Genomic DNA, 8,398 nt, shown 5'->3' on the forward strand with positions numbered 1-8,398 from the left:
AAACAAAGGACTTCCCTGGTGGCTCAGATGGTAAAGAATATGCCTGCAGTGCAGGAGACCCTGGTAGGATCCTTGGGTTGAGAAGATCCCCTGGAGAAGTGACTACCCACTCCAGTATTCTCGTCTGGAGAATTCCGTGGATGAAGGAGACTGGAGGACTACAGTCCATGAGGTTGCAAAGAGTTGGACACGACTGAGTGAATAACACACACACACACAGAGACGAAACAAAGTAGACTGAGAATTGTCCAATAAAGTTGAAGCATGAAGTCAGTGACTTTGGCAAGAGCAGTATTTCTAGAGTAGATTCACAGGTCATGGGGGCATAAAGAAGTGGAAAGAGTAAGATGAACTATTCTTTTGAAGGATTTTGTTGTAAAAAGAAGAAAGGACTCGTTTCATATATGATATTATACATGTTTCAATGCCATTCTCCCAAATATTGTAAAGTAATTAACCTCCAATTAAAATAAATAAATTTATTTAAAAAAAATAAAGAGAGGACAGATAGTAACAGCAGGTAGAAAGGTGATCAAAAGATCATTTCTGTTTGTTTTAAAAAGATATTTACATGCTGATAGGGTAATTCAATTAAGGAAAAAAAAAAAATGATGAAACAGGAGAGAGAAAAAGTAAGAACAAACTCCTTATGTAAGAGAATCTAATCCGGGGCATAGGAGGATGGCTTGGCATAATCACACAGCCAACACATGATGAAGGGCAAATTGAAACCCAGCCAGTCTGGTGGTAGGGTCCACCTTTATTTATTTATTTACTTTTTTTGAGTCTGCCTTTATATTTGCTATGGTATACTGCCTATTTTTGTTGTTGTTCAATTGCTAAGTTGTGTCCAACTCTGCAATCCCATGGACTGCAGAACGCCTGGCTTCCCTGCCCTTTACTATCTCCCAGAGTTTGCTCAGATTCACATCCATTGAGTTAGTGAAGCTATCTAACCATTTCACCTTCTGCTGCCCCTTCTCGTTTTGCCTTCAGTCTTTCCCAGCATAAGGGTCTTGTTTAAATGAGTCAGCTCTTCACATCAGGTGGACAAGTATTGCAGGTTCAGCATCAGTTCTTCCAATGAATTCAGGGTTGATTTCCTTTAATATTGACTGGTTTGATCTCCTTGCTGTCCAAGGGACTCTCAAGAGTCTTCTCTGGTACCAAAATTCAAAGACATCAATTCTTTTTTAAAAAATGGATTTATTTATTTTAATAGGAGGCTAATTACTTTACAATGTTGTGGCAGTTTTTGCCATACATTGACATACACACCCAATCAGCCATGGGTGTACATGTGTCCCCTGACCCAAAAACCGCTTCCCACCTCCCTCTGGGTCATCCCAGTGCACCAGCCCTGAGCACCCCGTCTCACGCATCGAACCTGGACTGGCGATCTATTTCACATATGGTAATATACACGTTTCAATGCTAGTCTCTCAAGTCATCCCACCCTCTTCTTCTCCCACATACTCCAAAAGTCTGTTCTTTATATCTGTGTCTCTTTTGATGCTCACATATAGAGTAGTCATTACCATCTTTCTAAATTTCATATATATGTGTTAATATACTGTGTTGATGTTTCTCTTTCTGACTCACTTCACTCTAGTAGGCTCCAGTTTCATCCACCTCATAAGAACTGACTCAAATACTTTCTTTTTAATGGCTGAGTAATATTCCATTGTATATATGTATCACAAATTTCTTATCCATTTGTCTGCTGATGGACATCTAGGTTACATCCCTGTCCTAGCTATTATAAACAGTGCTGTGATGAACATTGGGGTACAAGTGTCTTTTTAAGTTCTGGTTTCCTCGGTGTGTATGCCCAGCAGTGAGATTGATAGGTCTTATGGCAGTTCTATTTCCAGTTTTTTAAGGAATCTCTGCATTGTTCTCCATAGTGCCTATATTATTTTGCATTCCCACCAACAGTGTAAGAGGGTTCCCTTTTCTCCACACCCTCTCCAGCATTGATTGTTTGTAGACATTTTGATAGCAGCCATTTGAATGCAGAGTTCCAAAGAATAGCAAGGCAAGATAAGAAAGCCTTCTTCAGTGATCAATGCAAAAAAATAGAGGAAGACAATAGAATGAGGAAGTCTAGAGGTCTCTTCAAGAAAATTAGAGATACCAAGGGAATATTTCATGCAAGGATAGGCACAATAAAGGACAGAAATGGTATGGACCAAACAGAAGCAGAAGATATTAAGAAGAGGTGGCAAGAATACACAGAAGAACTATATATATATTAAAAAAATTGTCACAAGCCAGATAATCACCATGGTGTGATCACCAACATAGAGCCAGATATCCTGGAATGCTAGTGGGCCTTAGGAAACATCACTACGGAAAAGCTAGTGGAAGTGATGGAATTCCAGTTGAGCCATTTCAAATCCTAAAAGATGATGCTGTGAAAGTGCTGCACTCAATATGCCAGCAAATTTGGAAAATTCAGCAGTGGCCACAGGACTGGAAAATGTCAGTTTTCATTCCAGTCTCAAAGTCAATGCCAAAGAATGCTCCAACTACCACTCAATTGCAATCATCTCACACGCTAGTAAGGTAATGCTCAAAGTTCTCCAAGCCAGGATTCAACAGTACATGAACCGTGAACTTCCAGATGTTCAAACTGGATTTAGAAAAGGCAGAGGAACCAGAGATCAAATTGCCAACATCTGCTGGATCATGGAAAAAGCAAGAGAGTTCCAGAAAAACATCTATTTCTGCTTTATTGACTATGCCAAAGCCTTTGACTGTGTGGATCACAATAAACTGTGGAAAATTCTGAAAGAGATGGGAATACCAGACCACCTAGCCTGCCTCTTAAGAAACCTGTATTCAGGTTTGGAAGCAGCAATTAGAACTGGACATGGAACAACAGACTGGTTCCAAATAGGAAAACGAGTACATCAAGGCTGTATATTGTCACCCTGCTTATTTAACTTCTATGCAGAGTACATCATGAGAAACACTGGACTGGAAGAAGCACAAGCTGGAATCAAGATTGCCAGGAGAAATATCACTAACCTCAGATATGCAGATGACACCACCCTTATGGCAGAAAGTGAAGAGGAACTAAAAAGCCTCTTGATGAAAGTGAAAGTGGAGAGTGAAAAAGTTGGCTTAAAGCTCAACATTCAGAAAACAAAGACCATGGCATCTGGCCCCATCACTTCATGGGAAATAGATGGGGAAACCAGTGGAAACAGTAACAGTCTTTATGTTTTTGGTCTCCAAAATCACTGCAGATGGTGACTGCAGCCATGAAATTAAAAGACGCTTACTCCTTGGAAGAAAAGCTATGACCAAGCTAGACAGTATATTAGAAAGCAGAGACATTACTTTGCCAACAAAGGTCCTTGTAGTGAAAGCTATGGTTTTTCCAGTAGTCATGCATGGATGTGAGTTGGACTATAAAGAAAGCTGAGTGCTGAAGAATTGATGCTTTTGAACTGTGGTGTGCAGAAGACTCTTGAGAGTCCCTTGGACTGCAAGCAGATCCAACCAGTTCCTCCTAAAGGAAATCAGTCCTGAATATTCATTGGAAGGACTGATGCTGAATCTGAAACTCCAGTACTTTGGCCACCTGATGTGAAGAACTGACTCATTGGAAAAGACCCTGAAGCTGGGAAAGATTGAAGGTGGAAGGAGAAGGGGATGAAAGAGGATGAGATGGTGTATGGCATCACCAACTCAATGGACATGAGTTTGAGTAAACTCCAAGAGTTGGTGATGGACAGGGAGGCCCGGCGTGTTGCAGTCCATAGGGTCACAAACAGTTGCACACGACTGAGCAACTGAACTGAGCTGAGGTGAACTGATTCTGACTGGCATGAGATGGTACATCATTGTGGTCTTGATTTGCATTTCTCTGATATTGGGTGTTGTTCAGCATCTTTTCATGTGTTTGTTAGCCATCTGTATGTCTTCTCTGGAGAAATGTATGTTTAGTTCTTTGGCCCATTTTTTGATTGGGTAGTTTATTTTTCTGGTATTGAGCTGCAGGAGCTGCTTGTATATTTTTGAGATTAATTCTTCATCAGTTTCTTCATTTGCTATTATTTTCTCCCATTCTGAAGGCTGTCTTTTCACATTGCTTATAGTTTCCTTTGTTGTGCAGAAGCTTTTAAGCTTAATTAGGTCCCATTTGTTTATTTTTGCTTTTATTTCCATTACTCTGGGGGGTGAGTCATAGAGGATCCTGCTCTGATTTATGTCAGAGAGTGTTTTGCCTATATCCTCCTCTTGGAGTTTTATAGTTTCTGGTCTTAATTTTAGATCTTTAATTCACTTTGAGTTTATTTTGGTGTATGGTGTTTGAAAGTATTCTAGTTTCATTCTTTTACCCGTGGTTGACCAGTGTTCCCAGTACCACTTGTTAAAGAGATTGTCTTTTTTCCATCGTATATTATTGCCTCCTTTGTCGAAGATAATGTGCCCATGGGTGCATGAATTTATCTCTGGGCTTTCTATTTTGTTCCATTGATCTAAATTTCTATCTTTGTGCCAGTACCATACAGTCTTGATGACTGTAACTTTGTAGTATATTCTGAAGTCAGGCAGATTGATTCCTAGAGTTCATTCTTCTTTCTCAAGATTGCATTGGCTATTCAAGGTGTTTTTTGTATTTCCATACAAATTGTGAAATTATTTGTTCTAGTTCTGTGAAAAATACCACTGGTGACTTGATAGGGATTGCATTGAATCTGTAGATTGCTTTGGGTATTATACTCATTTTCACTATATTGATTCTTCTGATCCATGAACATGGTATATTTCTCCATCTAGTTGTGTCATCTTTGATTTCTTTCATCAGTGTTTTATAGTTTTCTATATATAGGTCTTTTGTTTCCTTAGGTAGATTTATTTCTATGTATTTTATTCTTTTCATCACAATGGTGAATGGGATTGTTTCCTTAATTTCTCTTTCTGTTTTCTCATTGTTAGTGTATAGGAATGCAAAGGATTTCTGTGTGTTAATTTTATATCCTGCAACTTTACTATATTCATTGATTAGCTCTAGTAATTTTCTGGTGGTGTCTTTAGGGTTTTCTATATAGAGGATCATGTCATCTGCAACAATGAGGGTTTTACTTCTTTTCCAATCTGGATTCTGAAGGCATCAATTCTTTGGCACTCAGCCTTCTTTATGGTCCAACTCTCACATCCATACATGACTTCTGGAAATACCTTAGCTTTGACTATATGGACGTTTTTTGGCAGTGATGTCTCTGCTTTTAAATACACTGTTTAGATTTGTCATAGCTTTTCTTCCAAGGAGGAAGCATCTTTTAATTTTATGGCTGCAGTCACTGTTGGCAGTGATTTTGGAGCCCAGGAAAATAAAATCTGTCAGTGTTTTCACTTTCCCCCCATTTATTTGCTATGAAGCTATAGCTTAAATTATTTTTAAACAGGGAAATTATGTTTTAAAAAAACATAATCTTATGATTCATATACAACAAATAAATCATGGTGGAAGCAGTGGGTGAAAGATGGTAAAAACCAATAACCCACAAGCTCTGCTGCCATTGATTCCCCTCATCCCCTCACCCCAAAAAACCTTAAAGCAGCTTCTTAGAACTCTAAAACTCCAAGGAATATAGTCTGAAAAACTGGCCTAGGTAATCTTTACCCTTAAAGTTGTCTAAGTCCCATAGAATGTAACTGGATAGTCTTTAAATTTTCCTGTTTGGGACAACAGCTATGTGATGACAACCACAGGAGTTGAAGAAACTAATAGAACTGTTTGCCTCGTATGTATCCAAGATCTCGTCCCCTTACCATCCCCAAAGCCCCCCAACAACCTAGGAAGTCATTTGAAAACAAGACATCTTCAGGGAAATGGCAATCTTGTTAACAGTTTAGGCTTGTCTGCATGAACATCTGTTTTAATAGCACATCTGTATGGGTGTTGTACTTAGCAGGGTGACCTCAGTTTTGCCTTAGAGAATTTAATGGATTTTTCCTTTCTTGTTTTAAAGCCCTTTCCCTACACAATTAGTCAGTTGAAAGTGAAATCATTCTGCCTGGTCCTGAAATGTGAGATCAATAACTGCGGGGTAATGTTATGTGCAGCATCCAGGTAGCAGCCATAGCTAATGAAGCAGCAGATAAGTGATTTCACCAGTGTCTGAGCTCTGACACCAGGAATAAGTGTAGGAATGCTGCCCAAAGGGCCAGTCTGCCAGACAGGAGAAACAAGTGTGTTTTCTGGCTGAGACAGATGTGGTAACAGAGCCAGGTGTGGGTGAGGGTTGCAGAGTCACCCTGGAAACCAGAAGAGAATCTTAGAGTCCAGGGTAGATGTGCACAGAGTCCTGGTGTCTGAGAACTGGGAGGAGTAAAAAGATTACAGTTAGTCTTCTAGTGAGAAATTCTCTTTTGTTCTATCGTTTACTCACTGATTTACTATCGATTACTTACTAAGCACCTATTGTGGGTCAAGCAATTTGTTATAGACTGAGAAGATAAGTAGGGCAAAGGCCTCAGCCCCAAGAAGCAAACGGCTCAGTGGGTCAGATGGAAATGAAATTAAACTTGATAATTATAAAACATTAGTTAATATCAAATGATGGAGATATGCACATGGGTTCTTTCTCATTCTGTATTTTAAGATTTTAATCTCCATTTTTCGTAGATGAATTCCCTAAAAAAGACCTCAAAGAATACCTATTTGGTTCAGTAACAACAGTTTCCACATTCTTGGCATACAGGAGGTGCTACATAAGAGTTGTTGGAATTGAAACTAAAGAGCACTTTTCACTGAATTGTTTTCACATGCATTGTTTCATAAGGTCCTTAGAATAACCCTTCAAGATAGATAGACCTTAGTATTTTTGTCATCCTCATTTTCTGCTTGAAGTACAGATGCATCAAAAACGGTGTTTATTTGCTAATTCACATTTTGGTGTCAAAAACTGTTTATGGAGTACAGCTACTTCGGAAGTCCATCCATTTTAATGTGGATTAATATCCTGACCCAGATATGAACTTCAGATAAGACATTAATGTTAGTCATCACTCAGTCATGCCCGACTCTTTGTGACCCCATGGACTGCAGTCCACGAGGCTCCTCTGTCCATCAGATTTTCCAGGGAAGGATACTGGAGTGGGTTGCCATTTCCTTCTCCAGGGGATCTTCCCAACCCAGGGATCGAACCAGGGTCTCCTGCACTGCAGGCAGATTTTTTACCGACTGAACTATAAGGGAAGCTATAAGACATTAGCACAAGTTAATATTAACACAAGTTAACATTTTGTAGGAGATAGAAGATTGCTTGTCATCCCTCAAGTTATACCATGAAACCCAGTTGCCATGGACTTAATGACTTAAAAATTTTACAAGGATATATGAGAATCTGAATCCCTCTTCTCACAGCAGGCAGATTCTTTACTGTCTGAGCCACTAGAGAAGCCCTTTAAGACATCATTATCCATCAATAAGGACTCAGGTTAAGTAACCTCTCCAAGACTGTACAGTTAGGATGTAACTGACTGGAATTCTAAACAAGATCAGTCTGACTCTTATGATGCTGCTCTTACCCTAATCTGGACCAAATTTAAAGAACGCTGATAAGATTAATTACTTTGCCGACTAAGGTCCATCTAGTCAAGGCTATGGCTTTTCCTGTGGTCATGTATGGATGTGAGAGTTGGACTGTGAAGAAGGCTGAGTGCCGAAGAATTGATGCTTTTGAACTGTGGTGTTGGAGAAGACTCTTGAGAGTCCCTTGGACTGCAAAGAGATCCAACGAGTCCATTCTGAATGAGATCAACCCTGGGATTTCTTTGGAAAGAATGATGCTAAAGCTGAAACTCCAGTACTTTGGCCACCTCATGCGAAGAGTTGACTCATTGGAAAAGACTCTGATGCTGGGAGGGATTGGAGGCAGGAGGAGAAGGGGACGACAGGGGATGAGATGGCTGGATGGCATCACTGACTCGATGGATGTGAATCGGAGTGAACTCCGGGAGTTGGTGATGGATAGGGAGGCCTGGCGTGCTGCGATTCATGGGGTCGCAGAATCGGACACGACTGAGCAACTGAACTGAACTTAACTGAATAAGATCAATCCAATTGAACTGGGACTTTGAATACCTTAGTATGAAGAAGACTCTAATTGCTATGATGTGAACTGGAAAAGCTTAGCCAAACTCACCAACAGAAGCTCCTTCTGGTGATGCTGAACCCCAATCTCTAGTATTAGGATATGGCATCCTGTTAACAGCATTGTCTCTAGTGCCAGCCAACTAAGTGCAAATCCCAGGTCTGCCACCTAATAGCTGGTAACCTTGAGAGAATTGCTTTCTTTGTACTTTACTTTCCTCAACTGCAAATGCAGATAAGAATAGTGTACTCACGTTCTAAAAAGGGTTATTGAGAGATGTG

The sequence above is a fragment of the Oryx dammah genome, unplaced genomic scaffold, assembly GCF_014754425.2.
Source record: "Oryx dammah isolate SB20612 unplaced genomic scaffold, SCBI_Odam_1.1 HiC_scaffold_28, whole genome shotgun sequence".
Classification (NCBI taxonomy): Eukaryota; Metazoa; Chordata; class Mammalia; order Artiodactyla; family Bovidae; genus Oryx; species Oryx dammah.